We start from the raw sequence: 20,118 nt of genomic DNA, 5'->3' as shown, positions 1-20,118 counted from the left end.
AAAAGATTAGGTGATAGGCTTACAGCTATCAAGCTTGTACTAGAGAAAAAGACCATAAATATAATGAGTGCATATACGCCTCAAGCAGGAATGGGTAAAAGTGTAAAGTCACAATTTTTGGAACATATGGATGGATTAATGCAAGGAATTCATAAGGAGAAATGAGTATTATAGAGAGTGATCTAAATGGACATATTGGGAAAGGCCAAAGAGGCTATGAAAGTGTACATAGAGGTATGGTTTTGAAGAAAGGAATACAAAAGGGATCTCAATTTTCAGTTTTGCTATTGCTTTTGATTTATATATCATAAATATTTGCATCAAAAAGAGAGATGCATTTAATTACCTTCCAAAGTGGACACCATAGAAGCCAAAACAGATTTCTTTCTAACTAGAAGGTCGGAAAGATTGTTGTGCAAGGATTGAAAGGTGAAACCAAGGGCAAGCTTAACCGCATAGCATAAACTAGTGGTCTGGGATGTGTCTCTCCCCACAAACTCGTAACAGGTGTGAGGTATCCTAGAATAAGGTGATCGAATTTAAAAGGAGATCACTTCAAATCTTTCACTAGCGAAGTAATCAAACAAAGAAAATGGGAATTTGAGGGGGCACTAATGCGATGGAATGAGATGCTTACAAATATTAGGAAGGTGGCTAAAGATATCATAGGTGAATCAAAAGGAAAGCACCATTCCTATGGAGAGACCAAGTGGTAAGATGGTGAGGTTCAAGCAGCCATTAAGAATAAGAAAGTTAACTTTAAGACATAACAAAGGATTAACGGATGTAGAGGACCTACAAAAGTATAATTTGGCAAGAAATGAAGCTAAAAAAATTGTGGGAAAAGCAAGGGAGAAGAAGTATGATTATTTATTTAGTAACTTAAGCACAAGAGGGGGGGGGGGACTATTTATATAATAGCCAAAAATAAGGGGTAGGAAGAGTAAAGATATATACAATGTTAGATGTCTTAAAAGTAAACATGGTAAAGTACTAGTACATGATCAGGACATCAAAAAGAGAGTTAAAGGTTATTTCTCTAACCTACTAAACAAACATACTTTAGGTACTTGACCCAGATGATTACACCATTTGTCACAGCACCAACTTTTGAACATATCTATGGAGAAGTAGATGTCTGAAGTAAACAAAGCTCTAAGGAGGATGAAAGTAGCTAAGGCAAAAGGTCCTAAAAAAATCCTAATAGAAATATGGAAGAGCTTAGAAACATATAGGCTAGATTGGCTAACCAAGTTGTTTAATAAGATTATTAGTACAAGAAAACTGCCAAATGAATGGAGGAGAAGTATCGTGGCCCCAATTTACAAATAAAGGAGATATCCAAAGTTGCAATAACTATAGAGGCATAAAACTAATGAGTCATAACTGAAAGCAGTTTAAAGCAATAAACTACTATTACGAAGAACGTATTTGATTTATGTCAAGAAGGTCTACAACATAACTTATTTACCTCATTAGGATACTATGGAAAGGTATAAAGTATAAGAAAAGTCTTTTATGATAGAGTCCTTTGAGCTTTGATTTGGCATGTACAAGAGAAAAGAAATGTTGTAAGTAAATATGTGAATTTAGTTACAAATATTTGTATGATGGTTCAATGACAAATGTAAGAATGGTGGGGGGACAAGGTAGTGAACTCCTGATTACAGTTGAGCTATATCAAGGATCAAATATATGTCCATATATATTTGCACTTAGTATGGATAATTTAAACAAAGACATTCAAGATGATATTCCCTACATATGCTTTTTTGTTAATGATATTGTCTTGGTAGATGAGACAAAGTAGGAATTAATACCAAACTAAAATCATCAACACCAAGTTTGAAATCAGAATGCCTTTAACTGATGGAATATTTTTTGTGTAACATTGTTCATAATTGGACAAACGATGAGGTGGTGAAACTTGATTAGGAGATTCCACAAAACTATTATTTTAGGTACTTCGGCTTAATTATAAATAACAAAAGGTGATATAAAAGATGATATCTCCCAAAGAATTAAAATAAAGTAGATGAAGTGTAGAGATGCATCTAGGGTATTGTGTGAACAATGATTCTTTTAAAGCTAAAAAGGAAAATTCTATAGGACTTCCGTAAGACCAACTACGGTGTATCGTGCAAAGCGTTGGGCAGTTAAGAAACAACTAATAAATAAACTTAGTCCAACAGAAATAACGATGATAAGATGAATAAGTGGCAAAACTACAACAGATAAGGCAAGGAATTCACATTCGAACTGATCTAGGATAGCTTCGATTAATGATAAGCTATGAGAAAGTTGATTGAGGTTGTGCCACGTTCAACGGAATCCTTTAAATCCTCTCTATGAAGAAGTGATTCAATTCTTCAGATAAAAATAATTAAAAGAACTAGGGGCAAACCTAGGGTAATCTTAGGAGAATTAGTGAGAGAACATAAGCATACTTAGGCTTTGTATTTAGTATGGCTTCATAAAAAGCTGGTTGGAAGGCAAGGATCCAAGTAGGGAACCCCATTTAGTTGGGAAAAGGCTTGTTGTTCTTGATGTATGTCTGGTCAAAATCAGAAATGGACTCCTTTGTAAAGCCAAGTTCAATTTTAAAAACTAAGACAAACGTTCAAAGACTTAGACATCCTAACCAAGGTTTAAGTATCGATGTTTAGGCGCTTGTATTTTAGTGTATCATGGAGGCGTCGGTGGGTCAATGGACGTCGGTTCGAGGTTCGTGGGATACTTTAAACCTTGATCCTAACCACAAGTAAGCTTGATCTGATTCCTGTCTGACTTTTGGATTCCATAGAGGATTTGTAACAGCACAATGATATCACCAATCCATAATTATCAGGCCAACAAGGTGACCAAGGCATTACAGGGGGTCCAAAGAAAGGTAGCAAGGTGCACATGGCACACAAGGAGCTTGGACAGGTGATGCCTTGATAACTATGCATATCATTTGAGCACCTTATCTTTGTTGGTCTAAAGCTTCTTGGTTTGTGGTCACACTTACATAGTTAATCTGTCTCGTAGGGTTACTTCCCTTAAATCTGATTTTTACACTGGAGAAACAACTCATTAGTAACCGATATGATCTGACAGCAGAGATCCACGACCCCCTTATGATCCGGCCAATCTGCAAAAATCCTTAAACCAGTAACCAATATGATCTGTCAGCTCATCCATCATTTGACAGCTAAATAAACAGCATCATCTTAACACTGTAGTTGAAATTTCGGCACCACTAAACACACTATGATTTTGGGAAGGGAACCACAAAAAACCTCCACTACACAACCCACTTTCGAGGACCACATTTGTGCTCACTTTTAACGCAGACACTCCTAATAAATGCTTAGCATATGACATCATAAAGTTGGAGCTGAGAGAATATGACAATCAAAACCCTTAGGTACTCTATGATTGGATGTGTTGTTTGGATGACTTGACAAAACCAAGTAAGCTACAAGAAACTTGAGCCAACCTGGAAATGGTGGAGGAATAATAAAAGACGGTTGCAAGGAAGGAAGCAGCCCAACTACCTGGAATGAGAAGGAAGAGGCACTGAAAGACAAATGCATGCCACAAATATTCAAAATGTGCCTGCATTAGCAACTCAACTAGTTGCAACGAGGTTCATTATCAGAAGTGTACTACATGGATCAATCCGTTACTGTGCTGTCACTTACAGGTATTGAGAAGGATGACCAGCTGGTATCCCGATTCAAACAAGACCGTGGCCAGATATCCAAAACTAGATACATGTGCAAACATTTACAACCTTAAGGATTGTTCACAGAAGGCCTGGTAAGCATGGAGTTACTGAGTATTCTTGTGAAAAGATTTGCCACTCAAGCCAGAGGTAGTAGGAGCCCCATGGCTAGTGCCAGGAGGACCCAATGGTTTCACTGTCAGGAATTTTGATACGGTTACCAAGCTCTCTCCTTTGAGATAGCACTTCAATATAGTAATCCACAGTATCGAAGTTGAGGATGCGTGAAAGATGACTACACTTAACTCACCAGACAATGTTGACATAGCAGATGAAGTTGATGTGGTTGAAACTGAGGACATGTATTGAGTAGAAGTGGTTAGCCGTATCCTGCTAATGGAAATCAATGAGAGGATTGCCATCAGTTTTGCATCTTCTACAGTGTGCTGGAGACAGATACACACGCAATTATTGATATTAGCAGCCATGGTAACATGATTTCAGAAACCTTTTCTGACAAAGCTTAAAGGTATGTTCTACCCCCCCCCCCCCCCAAAAAAAAAAAAAAAAAAAGGGAAAAGCAAAAGAATAAAAAAGGCCACATTCCTAGAAAAACCCACAGCCACACGAAGTTTCCTTCCTCAATGGCAACATAATGGTGGCAAACCAGTGCTATCAAGAAACTTGGTGGTTATGATGAGGCAGTATTGTGTGATGGCATCCCACAAAATCGACAGATGTACCTTTAGACAGACTTTGAGGTGGTATAAAGAACTAACACATCTTCAATTTCAAAGGCAAGCTCATCATTCTCAAAAACATAAAACATCCATGTAGAATGAGCCATAGAGCTCTGAGGATAATCAAAAGGAAAACATACTAAAAATGGTACTGGCACTAGTCACTAAGCAAATGACTGCCTCTAAGAGGGTAAATTTCCTAAGTGATACAGGACCTATTATCAGAAATCCTCAAACTTGGTACCCAAGGAGCTAGAAAACGAACTACCCCTAATGCATGACATTCCTCACGCTATCAATTTGGTATCCAGATAACTATTACCTAACTTACCAGCCTATAGACTGAGCCCGCAAAGCACATTGGTTCTCGAGACATGAGGCTGAAATTGCTGAAAAAGGGGCTTCATACAAGAGAGAATGTATCCGTGTGTGGTACCAGCTCTCCTCACACACGACATAAAGACGGAGCATGGTCTATGTGCGCCAGCTGTTGAGCTACAAATAAGGTCCCATCAAGTACCAGTATTTTATTCCCAAACTTGATGACAGGACATGGTGGCAGTTGCAAAGGTTTTTTCCAAAATAGATCTCAAGAGTGAATATCATCAGACAAACATCCGCTAAAAGCGACAAGTATAGAAGTGCCTTAAAAAACAAGGATGGTCTATATGAATAGAATGTTATGTCATTCTCACTAATGCCCCAACATATTCATGTATCTCATGAATTAGGTATTATGCCTCTTCGTAGGTAAATTTTTGTTTTTTTACTTTAATGACCTTTGACATACAACAGAAAGGAGAACCACTGAATCACTAGAGAAACATGATGCAACTACCTCAAGCAGAGAAACTGCATATCAACCTAAAAAGAGCTTTTTCATGCTGCCCAAAGGCCAAAGTTATAACCTGGGGTCTGTCATATATCAAATTGCATTGAAGTAGATCCAGAAAAGGTTAAGAGCATCTTAGACTGGCCACTTAAGACTCTTACCAAAGCCAGAAGCTTCAATGATTTGGCATCATTTTAGTGCAGGAGCACCATCATGACTCCTATCACAGAATGTATGAAAACCAGCATAAGTAAATTTCAATGGATGCCCGGCAACCATTAAAACCCTCTATAATATCAAGAAGCAGATGATGGAGGCTCTTTAACTACTACTTCCTGTTTCTATTAAAGTGTTCAACGTAGCCACTGATGCATTCCACAATGGCAAAGGTGGTATCCTTATGAAAGGATAACACCATATTTCCTTTATCATGGAAATTTGAATGACGTAACAACTAGATGTTCAATATATGACTTGAAGACGAAGGCAGCTGTGCAAGTATCATGCATTGGCACTGTTGCTACGCAATCCTGTTCGTCCTCTCAACCAGATGAACCTACAAGAATGAGCTCGACTAGGGAGGTCGAGTGTCACCTCCGGCAATTTAGTTAGGAATATCTCCGATTAAGGAAGACAAGAAAGCAATGAACAATAAGGTTTAGATAGTGATAGCTCTATTCAGTGTACCTTTCTCTTGTGCCTTCTTACCCTTTTATAGGTTTTTTATGATACCTTAGAGTATGAGTTCTTCGTGAACTAAAACATTGTTTGACTTCAATACGAATTTACATGATTGAATCCAACTCAAATACGGATTATTGAGTCCCAATTAAATACCTTTTCTTTGGCTACAAGTCTCATAGAATTCATCTTGATATCCCGTATATATGCTCATTTGACCGACCTTGACCTGGCCGGTCTGGCTTGGTCCAACCTGCTCAAGCTAAGTTTATCCGAACTGGTTCGAGCCAATTTGTTTCTTCTTTATCATAAGCCCCCCAGTCTTTTAAGTCTGAATATCGTATTGTTCGGGCTTAATAGACTTTATGCTCGATCGTATATTACAAGGCTTGATATCCGAACACTGGAACCTGTAGATATTTATCATTTCTGCTGACGTCACTTTGGCAGAGCACTGCGCCATAAAAACTGAAGAGTCTATGCACGTTTTCTTAAGTGTCAGTTTTTTTGACACGTGGCCCAGTTTTTATGGCACTTCATTATTACTTCTTGAATTTCAAAAGTCTCAGATTTTGCAACCGTTCAAGTCTTTTCCTCCTGTCCTTTGGATTCGAATCTTCTAAGAATCAACTTTTTTGCAACCGTTCAAGTTCTGAGGTCTTTATTTCTAATCCATCATATTTGGATTTTTCCAAGAGTATAAAAACACAAATCTTTCTCTTTCATTTCACTTCTGCTATCTGCATTTTTTTTCTTCGTGAAGAAGAAGAGTGTTGCTAAGCCTTTCAAAAAAATTTCTTGACCTTTCGAGAAGCTCTTTCAACAATTCTTCTTACAAGTAAGTTCATTTCTTCTAAAACAGAACTGGTAAAAATAATCGTAAAGAAGAAACGAACTTACTTGTAAGAAGAATCGCTAAAAGAGCTTCTAGAAAGGTCAAGAAAATTTTTTGAAAGGCTCAGCAACACTCTTCTTCTTCACGAAGAAAAAACGCAAATAGCAGAAGTGAAATGAAAGAGAAAGATTTGTGTTTTTATGCTCTTGGAAAAATCCAAATCTAATGGATTAGAAATAAAAACCTCAGAACTTCTGAAAGAGGTTCTAATCTAAAGTCTTTAAGAACAATCTCATCTGACGATCCAAGAAGTTGATTCTTAGAATATTCGAATCCAAAGGATAGGAAGAAAAGACTTGAACGATTGCAAAATTTGAGACTTTTGAAATTCAAGAAGTAATAATGAAGTGCCATAAAAACTGGGCCACGTGTCAAAAAAATTGACACTTAAGAAAACGTGCACAAACTCTTCAGTTTTTACAATGCAGCGCTCTACCAAAGTGACGTCAGGAGAAATGATAAATATCTACAAGTTCCAGTGTTCGGATATCAAGCCTTGTAATATACGATCGAGCATAAAGTCTATTAAGCCCGAACAGTACAATATTCGGACTTAAAAGACTGGGGGGCTTATGATAAAGAAGAAACAAATTGGCTCGAACCAATTCAGATAAACCTAGCTCAAACAGGTTGGAGCAAGCCAAACCGGCCAAGTCAAGGTCGGTCAAACGAGCATATATACGGGATATCAAGATGAATTCTATAAGACTTGTAGCCAAAGAAAGGTATTTAATTGGGACTCAATAATCCGTATTTGAGTTGGACTCAATCATGTAAATCCGTATTGAAGTCCAAACAATGTTTTAGTTCACAAAGAACTCATACTCTAAGGTATCATAAAAAACCTATAAAAGGGTAAGAAGGCACAAGAGAAAGGTACACTGAATAGAGCTATCACTACTCTAAACCTTATTGTTCATTGCTTTCTTGTCTTCCTTAATGGGAGAGATTCTTAGCTAGATCGTTGGAGGTGACATCAACCTCCCCGGTCGAGCTCATTCTTGCAGGTTCATCCGGTTGAGAGGACGAACAGGATTGCGTAGCAACAATTTTCCTGATGATACTCCAAAGGCACACTTTTCAGGGTTAAGCTTCATTTTGTATGTGCGGAGTACGTCAAAAACTTCTGCAAGATCTTGGAGGTGGTCGGATTGAGATGTGCTTTTAACTAACATGTCATCGACATAAACCTCCATGTTTCTGCCTATTTGTTGTTCAAGTATTTTGTTGATTGCTCTCTGCTAAGTTGCTCCTGCATTTTTTAGGCCGAAGGGCATTACCTTATAGTAGTAACTGTCCCTATCAGTCATAAATGTTGTATGCTTTTCATCATCTGGATGCATCAGAACTTGATTATATCCTGAATAGGCGTCCATAAAACTTAGCATCTCATGACCTGCAGTTGCATCTATGAGCAAGTCTATTCTTGGCAGAGGATAGCAATCCTTTGGGTAGGCTTTGTTGAGGTCAATGTAATCTGTGCACATTCTCCATTTTCCATTTGCCTTTTTCACCATTACCACATTGGCCAGCCAAGTTGGATGATCAATGGGTTTAATGAATCCAGACTGCTTTAGCTTCTGTACCTCTATTCGGATTGCCTCATGCTTCTCTTAAGAGAAGTTTCTTCCTTTTGCAATGTTGGAATTGCTTGAGGATTAATGTTTAATCTATGTTTGGCAACTCTTCTTTCAATTCCGAGCATGTCTTCTGCCGACCAAGTGAAGACGTCCGAATTCTTCTGCAGAAATTGGTTTAACCTGGCTTTAAAATCTGCTTCTTGTTCTGCTCCAGTCATTGTTCCCTGATTTTCTTGTTTTAAACAAATTCTTTCCAACTCCACTGGTTCTACCCTTTGCATAGCTTATTCGTCTCGATCATCCCTAATTTCAACCGACATAGTTGAATTTGTTTTTGCTCTTTTTCTCATGTAGTTGGCGTAACTTTGTCGGCTTCCTTTTTGGTCGGCGGAGGATTCTCCTACTCCCTTTTTTGTGGGGAATTTCATCTTCATGTGTAGAGATGATACTACTGCTTCTAAAGTACAAAGGGTCGGTCATCCAAAGATTATGTTATAAGCAAACAGATCCCGAACGACCATAAAATTTGATTAAACAACCCTATCCCTAGGTTATTCGCCAATGCGGAGATCTAATCTGATAGTTCCTTCTGCTTGAGTTGAGGACCCTGTGAAACTGTATAGGTGTGTTCCACATTGGACGAGCATACTTTCATCTAATTTTAACTTTCTGAAAGCCTCTAGTGATAGAATATTTGTTGATGATCCTGTATCAACTAGAACTCTATGGACCTCTATTCTGGACAAAGTGACCTTAATGACTAGGGCATCATCATAAGGAGTATTTACCCCTTGCATGTATTTGGTTGAGTAGGTGATTGGTTCTGATGCAACCCTCTCAGTTGGCTTTTCAAGTTCGGCGTTCTCTATGTATCCTGAATTTCTCTTAGCTTGTCTACCTGACTCTTCTGTTGGGCCGCCGAACACTGTAAATATTGGTGGACGTTTCCGATCACCTCCTCCCTCCTTTGGTCGGCTTTTATGATTTTGGTATCTTTCTTTGCTCGGAGACCTCAATCTTTTTTTTTTTCCTTCTGTTTGTGGTCAGCCCACCTGGCTCGGTTGGATATACTTCTGGTTGTCCTTGAGATATTAATTTCTCAATTTCAGTTTTCAATTGTCTGCAATCATCTGTCCAGTGTCCGTGATCCTTGTGAAATTCACAGTACTTGCTTTTCTCACGTTCTTCTGGTCAAGAATACAGTTTACTTGGCCACTTGAGAATTCCTTGATCTTTAATATGCATTAGGATTTTCGATCTCCTTATGTTCGGTACACCTACTTGGTCAGGCCGACCATCTATGATCGGGTCTATGGTCGGCTTCTTGACTAGTAGGGGTTTTTCCTTCTGCAATCTTGCTTCAATGATTGGATGCTCCTTTTTTCGGGATTCAATTGTTTCTGATATCTCCACTTGTTTGTGGCATCGTTCAAGGAGATCTACATACGATTCGGGCATATCCAACAAGAGTCACTCTAGCCGGCCTTCGTGGCTAAGTCCCTGGTATAATGCATGGAAAGCGATCTTCTCATCCAGGTTTTCAATTTGCATGGTTAGATTGTTGGATCTTTTGAAGAAAATTTCGAATGGACTCCGTTCGACCTTGCCTTATAGAAAACAAGGTATCTTCTCTCTTTTTGGTACCTACTCCGCTTTGAAAGCGCAATAAGAACACCCGACCTAGATGATCGAAATTTTTGATTGAGCTATTTGGAAGTACCAAGAACCAATCTAATGCTGCTCCGGCCAGAGAAGCAGGGAAGCTTCGACACATTGCAGCTTCATCGTGTCTATATGAGGACATGACCAACTTATAGTGCGTGATGTGATGCCTTGGGCATCATGATCTATCAAACGCAGTGAAAGTGGGGCATTTGAATCCTTTAGGCATCTCTGGCTTCGAGATGGTTTGGATGAAAGGATCTTCTTTTAAAATAGCATATAGCTCGTCTTTACTAGGGTCCTTTAATTTTTTTCAACTTTTCATCCAATTCCAAGATTCGCACGCTTGTTCATATCTTCATCCCGCTTACTCGAGCCATTGTTGCTCTTTTTGTCCTTTGGATTTTTGACTGGATCAATGCTACTTCCTCGATCTTTGTCTTTGTCGACTGGAGGATTTCCTTTGGAATTGCCTCCTTCGATGCTTAAGACGTTTCTCCCTCCTTCTCTTTTGCTTTCTGTAGTTCTTTTTTAGATGGCCAGGCTGTCTGGTCGGGTATGATTGGTCGGTCATGTCTACTCCCCTCCGGGATTGTTAGGTTTTCTTGATGACCTTCTCTCGGGGAGATTATATGACTCATGCTCATCCTGACTAGTTTGTTCAGAGATGAGATTTGTTTTTGGAGCTCATCGATTTGATTCTTAGTTGCAAATTGATTTGATTGCTCGGGATGGTCGGACTTTTCCTTTCGTTGATCAGGATTCTCCTTCTGCTGAGGAATCTCCAAGGTTTTTTGTGGAGGATTTTCTTTATCAACTTCATCCCCGTTCTCTTGATTGTCTCCGAGCATCGATCTTGTTCGCACCATGACTTCTTGATGTGTTTCCCACAGACAACGCCAATTGTTGCTATGCAATCTTGTTCGTCCTCTCAACCGGATGAACCTACAAGAATGAGCTCGACCAGGGAGGTCGAGTGTCACCTCCAACGATCTAGTTAGGAATCTCTCCGATTAAGGAAGACAAGAAAGCAATGAACAATAAAGTTTAGAGTAGTGATAGCTCTATTCAGTGTACCTTTCTCTTGTGCCTTCTTACCCTTTTATAGGTTTTTTATGATACCTTAGAGTATGAGTTCTTCTTGAACTAAAACATTGTTTGGACTTCAATATGGATTTTAATGATTGAGTCCTACTCAAATACGGATTACTGAGTCCCAATTAAATACCTTTTCTTTGGCTACAAGTCTCATAGAATTCATCTTGATATCCCGTATATATGCTCGTTTGACCGACCTTAACCTAGCCGGTCTAGCTTGGTCCAACCTGTTCGAGCTAGGTTTATCCGAACTAGTTCGAGCCAATTTGTTTCTTCTTTATCAAGCACCATTACCTAGTCAACAAGGAATTTGTCTTGTCTATAGGCCACATCGCCATGAGGCATCTTCATTTCCAAATGATGGTCAGTGATCGACGTGCCAAATTGGTGGCCTATCTTCAAGAGTTAACCTTACCCTTTGATGTAGCCACAATTGAATGAGGGCCAGTTCTTTTAAAGAGAAACGATTGTAAAGGAGTATTTTGGGTATTTCTAATGGTTGGATTTATATTCTAAAATTATTAATAATAATTTAAATAATAAAAAATAAGGTGGTATGCAGGCCCTAAAGAGGATAGGTGTGAAAACTGGCTAAAAATGAAGGCTTGTTTGTGAGACCTAAATTTAGTAGGAGTTCCAAGCTTAGCAGGACTTCTACAGTTAATGTTAGTTAATGGGTCTAGAGGACTTGAATGGAGCTGCTGCAACTTGGGGGAGAATGAAGACCTAATATGGGAGAAAGGTTCCTACATGTGTGAGTCAATTCCAATGGTCAGACTGGAGTATATACAACTTGGAAATTTTGGTGTCTAAGAGAATCCAAAATTTCAAGAAAATAGTATAAAAGGCGAGAGAGAAGGAGAAAGAGCATGCTGGCTGCCACTTACATGGATGTAGGAGCCTTGTCTGAACTGTGGAGGACATGGAATGACTTGAGTGAGGAATGAATCCACAGCCATAGAGGAATCCATGCTTGGTTTCACAAAAAACCCTAATCTCATGCACTTGGAAGGTTTCTTACTAACGCTGAGAATATTATTCTCAATGAAACAGCAAAGCAAATACAAGCCTGAGTTTAAATTTGAATTTTATTAATCTGAATCTGTGCATAGGGGCTTATTTATAGCCTTACCATTGTACTCCTACTTGCATTTGAAATACCAGACAAAAGTAAGATGGAACTCTAATAGCATCGACTACACTTAACAGGGACTAATTATAGGTAACATGTATCATCCCTGATACACAGATTATTTAATTAATGCGCATGACTCTTAGTAGACTGACCTAATGTAGACAAAATAAATAACTTATCTTCATTCTTGACCTAGACACTAGACAATGGGCCCATAGAATATGCCCATAACCAGATAAACATATAAAACAAAGGCCCAACCCCCATATATATCTACCCTAAGTTGATTTCAAAGGAAAATAGACGAAATGGGTGCCAGACCTACGTCACACTAAAGTAGAAAGCAGGTAAGGAGAACATCTAATGGTTGGCTCGAGTCAGAAGGTGTTCTACATGTTTTGTTGGCTCACACTATGATCATTTGACACATCAATGAAAGAGACAATTAAGTATTTTATCCACGACAGATTTCTGTTCTACAGTGCTCATCTCTGCATCCAGATTCATCCCTCAGACATATCTTAAATGTGACTTACATGCTCACATAGACTTCCTAACTCAATGGTGGTAGATCTGGATTTCAAATTCGTCAGTTACTTTCAGAGGGAACTATGGATGAAGACAAATATTAGGCACCTTCATCTACCAACCACAATCCACAGACTGAATACCTAAACAAAGTTTGGGAAATTTGCAATGGTGTCTCTCGGGATTTTGCGAAGAATTGGAAGACTAGTTTGGACATAGTAGAAGTTGCCTGCAACAATTCTACACACTGGAGATTAGCCGCACATTGATTGAAAGGGTTCAGCCTACACACTCTGTGGATCAAATATCATTTCCAGCACCAGCATCGAGGCAAATGAGTCCTTACATCATATCACAAAGATACATACAGATGCCCACAGATGGATAGCCCTCAGAAACTATGCCTGCAAGGTTTCATTGCCAGTACATGGAGTTTGAACCAAGATAAAAGGAGATGGAACCTACTAGAGGTTCTAATGTAGGAATGCATTGAGTAATCAAAAAAGTAACCAATCAAGATCTTTTCACAGAGAATGAATCTGGATTTGGAAGGTTAACTATATAGTACAAAATCAGATGTGAAACAAAACTGAAACCTAGAGTGATATCAAAATGGAAACTGTAGAATAGCATTATAACAGGGACAAAATTTAGCTAGGATGAAGTGTGGATTACCAAAATAAGATGAGAAAGACAGCCTGAAATGTGATGTTAAGCAGATGGGCAGATCTGATTAGTAACCGAAAACAGAAGATTAATCACCAAGAAGAATTGTTAAACAGTTGAAGAAAGTGAAGGAAACAATATGAAGGAAACAATATGAAGGAAACGAAAGAACAATAGGGACAACAGAGTAACACTCAGGCTTCACACCACAAGGTGGATTGATTGGATAGGAATTAGGATACCATCCTACCTTGATGAAAGAGACAGGGTTCTCCATAGAAAAGAATGACTTGCAAGAGCAAATATTGATTTTAATCCATCAGTGAGGTGATCAACCCCTCTTACATAAGTCCCTTTATATGGTCAATCTAAAGACATGGATGTTAAATACAGCACTAGCTAGCACCCACCAATTAACTCAAACCTAAGACTGACTCAACCAGTACCCATTTATTGACAAAGTAAAGCTCATTAACAACAGAGTTTCTTATTTTCACACTAAAGCCCCATTTATTGTCTCTGGGACATTTCTCAATTTTCCTTTCATATTAGGCCAGATTTAGGCTTAGGACTAGCCAATGAAGGCCATAATATGTGGGCTAACTTTAACCCACTTGAGTAGTCCTGGCCCATGAAAGCCATGGACTGGTTGGGTTATATTCCAATGCCATTTATTAATCAGACCCCTTTTGGGCTTATTCTTTTTAGCTCACATCAGGTTCCCCACGTGCAAACACAAAACTTCGCTTGTAGTGTATAGCTCCCCTTCAGGACCTTAAACGATATCACCCAATGCCCATGTGTTCAGCTCCCTGACATAAAATGCTCAACATAGCAGACATAACAACCTATTCGGTCTAATGAGGGAGATTATGAAGGCATACTCCAATTGTCCCAAATGAAACCACCAGATTGAGGACCACATTGATTAACTACTGGATGGAAACTACACTACGAAAAGATATGGTGGTCACTACCTTTTAGTCCCAGTAAAGTGAAAGGAGGTCTGAGGACTGACGCTACCTTGATTCATGCTAATGATTATCAACGGCTCGAAGTAGACTTGTATGAGCGTTATATGACTCTTAGCCACATACCGGGGACAAATGACTCCAAGCTAGGGACTTAGCAGAAAGAACTAATAATGTAAAACTGTAAACCCAAGGATAACTAATGTACAGCTGAGATCAAGGATGATTTAGCTCCATTTAACCCACAAGTTAGAGACAGAGATATAGGAACAAAAATTAGTAATTTAATATTTTATGGAGAAATTTCAAGTGATGAAGGGGAAAGCAGATTAGATGTTTCAACCAATTTAATTCAATTAGAGGAGCACCAGGCCTATATTAGTAGCTTGGAGTGAAATAACGACAACTTGACAGTCTTAGTAGCAGCAACTTAGGAACGGTAACAGCAGATTTTCACAGGAGAAGAAAAGAAGGATAGATTGATTTACCTCTTGAAGGCAAGGCTTCTTCAGTTGCTAACAAGGCCTTTTCAGCCCTAGGCATTTAGCTCTCACAGCAAAGCCCCAGCCACCAAGGACTGGTCAAGGTCAAAATATTCCGGCCTTGAATCACGGCAAGAGCAGGCTAGGGATCAGTGTTTGCCCCGCCCTACCTGCCTGTCCATAATTTTTGCCCCTGATCTTGACCCTGATTTTGGCCTAGATTTTGGCATTGAGCCCATCCCTGATTTTAACCCTAGATTCAACCTTAATATTGACCCTCATATTAACCTTGATCTGGGCCCTAATTTTGACATTGAGTCATTTCAACCACATGACTCCACTTCTTTTTATGTTATTTTTGTAACTTTTCCTTTTTGTTGTCATTTAGTAAAAAATGAAAGACTTAATGTCTTCTTACTTGTCTTATGGTAACATATTACATTGTACATTTTTATTAAAAATTAAGTAATTGGCTACATTGTACATTTTATTAAAAAAATTTTATATAAATGATTGATAACTCACTTGGCTATGCAGCACTCTATTACTGTTCTAAATGGGACCTAAAATTCAATTAAACTATGCATTTTAGGATCCAAATTCCAACTAAACTAGGGTACGTTTTCAAGGCCAAAAGTTGAAGGTCATAATCGTTACTCTTAGAATCAAAATTCCTATTAAACTACTTCATGTGCCTTGTAACACATGGACAATAAAAATAGACTGGAAGTTTTTTTTCCCTTTAATTCTTTATGTCAAATTTAATAACAGTCTTAATTTTGGAATTTTTCACTGTTAGATTGTAGATCTCATTTTCAATTTAGCTGAGATATTTTTTATATCAAATATTCTAGGGCCACGGTCAGGGATGCAGCCAATCACAGACAAGGCCAAACCCAACCCAACCGGACCTAATCAGGACAATCGGGGCAGGATTGCACTTGGCATGGCCCATCAAGGTTCAAGGTTCAAGGTCAAGGTCTCAAGGATAAGAATTTCAAGCAAAGGCAGAAATGGGCTTAGCTAAGTGCATTCAGGGTTGGGGTTGGGTTTTGAAAAGCCTAATCCAGCCCATCCCTGTTGCAGCTCTACTTTATGGTATAGTAGTTATTAGATCTCTCTAAAAGAATGGTAACCTGAAAGTCAAGCACCCTCCCATATCTGGCTAGGTTTGAACTCAGTGCTTGTCGATCATGAGGTGTTGATCTTTGCCAACTGAGCTAACCCATGAGGTATATGACAGTTACTAAATTCTGTAGCAAGCATTCATATTTAATAAATATAAGATAAGAGTGACCAGTCTCTATTATTTTGCCATACATGGTGAAGTGCAATGCTACTATGGTGGAGCAGCCAGCTAACAAATGATTAAATAATCCATCATTGGCAATAGTTGCTTGGGATTCTGAGAACATTTAGGACAGGAATCTAGCTAATTTTGACCATTTTCTGGATCTACCCAAGTACCTGATCATCTTTCATTTAAGCCTCTTAATTCGTGTATTCAGTTACACTACTAACATGTCTTGTGGACTAATTATCCTAAGATTTCTAGGTTTGCAAATCACATCACATGCACACAGTAGTAACAATTTAGAAATACATATCTCACTAAAACAATACTTATCCAACTATTTCATGATTCATTTGTTAAAGATTTCAGGAAAAAGAAACTGAAGCCATGCTATGATGGCTAAGATGCATGATGATTTTACGCAATGTTTAGATGAGAAAAGTGACTACTAAAAGTAAAGTTATGTTAGAATGGATTCATCAGAAAAACTATTTTCAGATTCACTTGAACAAAACAAGATATCGCACTGTCATTTTTGCATTGAAGTTGAGTAGGTGATTGTCTAGAGGAGGGACTTCGGCAAAATGCTAAGGTAGCTCCACAGCAACCATACGGTCACGGCTGGGTTCTAGTCAAGAAATAGCCTCTGTGCAAAGATGCAGTAGCACTGCGTATGTTATGACCCTCCCAAACCCCGCAAATGGCAAGAGCATCACGCACAGGGCAAGCCATGTTGTTGAGTAAATGATTGTATGGTTTTCATTCATTTCAACAAAAATATTAATATCAAACTACGAGACTTAAATTGACCCGAATAAAAACTCCCTCCCAACTTTGATCCGTCTCAAGCTCGGCAGCCCGAATAGAATCCGCCTTAGGGGATTCCCCTTCTCTAGTCAAGAAACAGCCCAAAAACAGGAAGCTAAAATCCAGTGCAAGCTCTAATTGGTTTGATAGATACGAAACGTATAAGATTTTCTATATATATGTCTAAAGTACATGAGGTAAAAGTTTCAGAAAACTCCATTCATTTGTTGCAGCTCTCAGCCAGAATAAACAAAAGAAAGATCTCCTGCAGATATGGATGTGTCTGTTCAACCTTGAGCAAGATTTCTGGATTGAAGCAACCTTATGGTTCAGTTCCCAGTAAGAATTTGGTCCTATGGTTACCATCCAAGGTTACTGTTCACAACCAGTTGTATACTTGTATATTGAATTTATTTCTTCCATTTTATTGATGTTTACTTGTTTAGACAAACTGAAATACATATTAAAATTTTGTATTATTATTCTTCTTCTTCTTCTTGTCGCTGTTGCTGTTGCTGTTGCCTCTGTTTATTAGTCTACTTATGTTATTGAGTTTTTTTCATGATGACCACTGAAGTTGGGCCAAAACTCTTGACTACCCACTTATAAGTGGCAAAAATTACATGCTGCCCACAGTGGCCCTTTTCAAAAATTACAACTGACCCACTATTACATTTTGACCATTTGACCGTTCACTTTTCAAATTTAAAATGTTTTAAGACAAAAATACCCTCACTCATTCAAATTACATTATTGCCCGTGTAAGTCACTTCCCTCCCATCGTCTCTCTCTTCTCTCACAAGTAACCGTGCACAGCACCAGATGTCCTCTTCCTCCAACTCCGGCTACCAAAATCCGTCACCACCCACCACTGCAAGTATTGAACAGGAACTATATCTATGCGCAATTCCCCAAAAACATTCTGGGGGGAAAAAGTCGGTGATAAATTCTAGAGGAAGGAAAAATCACAATAAACCCCCAGAAAGTTGGTCCATTTGTCGTACTTTCATAGGCATGGAGCCTAGAGGAAAAGACGAGTTTTTGGAGAAAAAAAATAACCATTAAAAACATCGAAAGAAGAAATCCAAAAGAAATTTTAAATAACAGAGAGAACGAGTGAATTGAGCACAGCCAGCAAGATAAATTCACCTCAAATTTGGAAACCGTGCTGAACTGGTTTCTTTCCGGCGTGTTCCTCGCAAGAAATAGAAGAGTGAGATAGGTTTGGGACTCTTCTGCATATCTGTTTCACAACAAGGTTGTTTTCCTTCTTTCAACTCACTCTGGTTAACCCTGTGAAGAGATAGATTCAAGAAGAAAGCAAGGCGGGAAAAGAGTTCTTCTTGTGGGATAGATATCTTCCTTGGGATTCCTCTTTCCAATTCCTTCTATTTTCGAACTTTTTTTAACTGCTTTGCTCCCCCTCCCTACAAATTACTCGCCTCCTTACATTCTAGGTCTTAAGATCTTTCGATTCCATTTTGCTGAAATCAATCTGAGCTTTTTCGAGTTTCTTTCTTATTTTTTCACAGAAACATGTACGGTTAAAAAATTTTTCTGATTTTTTCTGCTACAATGTCTTCCCAGAAGTTAGATTTGAAGAGTTCGAATGGTGAAATCGTTGAGGTTGATCGATCCGACCTGGTGCTCAATACTTGCAGCTGTGGGTGGTGGTGGATTCCTGTAGCCAAAGTCGTCGAAGGAAGAGGACGCCTGGTGCTATGCACAGTTACTTACGAGAGAAGAGAGAGACAATGTGAGGGAAGTGACTTACAGGGGCAACAATGTATTTAAATGGGTGGGGTTATTTTTGTCTTAAAACATTTTATTAAATTTGAAAAGTTAACAGTCAAACGGTCAAAACATAACAGTGGGGAACTTGTAATTTCTGAAAAGGGCCAGTATGAGCAGCATGTAAATTTTGCCACTTAAGTGGGCAGTCAAGAGTTCTGGCCCAAATTAAGTGGGCAGCATGAAAAAAAACTCTGTTATTTTCAAGTGAGCCTCTCTGTCTAATGTTATCATGGAATGAGATCTCCAATATATCTCATTTTTTCTTTTGAAGGTCTGAGATGAGACAGAGGACAAGTTAATCAAACAACATAGACCCAAGATCTAAGTAATTTACATTAGTAGCATGTGAAGAAATAGGGCCTACTAGTAGATAATAACCAACCAACCTAGGATCCAAAGTCAAACTCCTATTTGGACACTGATATTTCAAAAATATGATAATACGGCTGTGTCTATATGGCCAATAATAGGCTGCATACCAAGTCATCGGACCTAACTAGGCCAAAAACCCACCAAAACCTAGCTTCTAGATTTTTTCAAACAAAACATGCACCAAATCACCAAGATCTCAGCCAACTTGGTTTTTCCACCTGGCTGAAATCAAGTAGGATACCCAAGCCCTTGAATCATGAATGCTGTTCTCAATGAAAGTTTATAAGCTAACGGCCCCACCAACCAATTTGGTAATAAGAATAAAACTTTTCAGCACAGCAGTATGTGGATTTTGAACCTTGCTTGGGTGTATTTTAAGGTGGCTCAATCGATTATGAGTGTCCTGTTAATCTGGATTTAGAAGGGTTTACATGGACCTGATTTTCTTTATCTCTTTCTTACTTCCATCAATGAAGTACTCAAGCAAGTGTCATGTACTTTTCTTTTCTTTCCTGTGTGAATTTAATTCCCTAATTCTGTTCTAAGTAAATTATCATTCATAAGTCATGCCTCTGATTATTTAACTATAGAATTCAACTCAACATACCTAATTTCTGATTCAGAATCAATTTTCAAAATTTGATTTTTTTCCTGTATAACTTTAGTTTCATCTCTCAACTAAGATGCATCAAAATTATCTTAATTGAAACTCAACTCTGAAATCTTCAGTTTGGTATCATATGGTCAGTTTCCACCCTTGGGATAGTTAAAAAAATCTGAATCTGCCATTATCAATTTTGAGTTATCCTGCCTCCAGTAGGATTTTTCATTAGCTAGTTATACAGCCACTAGGTCATCCTTATGCTTTATCT

At 38.5% G+C, this 20,118-nt stretch overlaps 1 protein-coding gene across 4 annotated transcripts in view; it reads right to left on the bottom strand.

Moving 5' to 3' along the window:
* LOC149015382 (putative protein phosphatase 2C 60) overlaps positions 1-20,118 on the bottom strand; it is a 30,381-nt gene that overhangs the window by 8,069 nt on the left and 2,194 nt on the right. The window lies entirely within an intron of this gene.

The sequence above is a fragment of the Hakea prostrata genome, chromosome 5 (genome assembly GCF_041222555.1).
Source record: "Hakea prostrata isolate BN-2017 chromosome 5, UWA_Hpros_2, whole genome shotgun sequence".
Classification (NCBI taxonomy): domain Eukaryota; kingdom Viridiplantae; phylum Streptophyta; class Magnoliopsida; order Proteales; family Proteaceae; genus Hakea; species Hakea prostrata.
The sequence above is the reverse complement of the archived record's forward strand: the minus strand, read 5'-3'. Positions and strand labels throughout refer to the sequence as shown.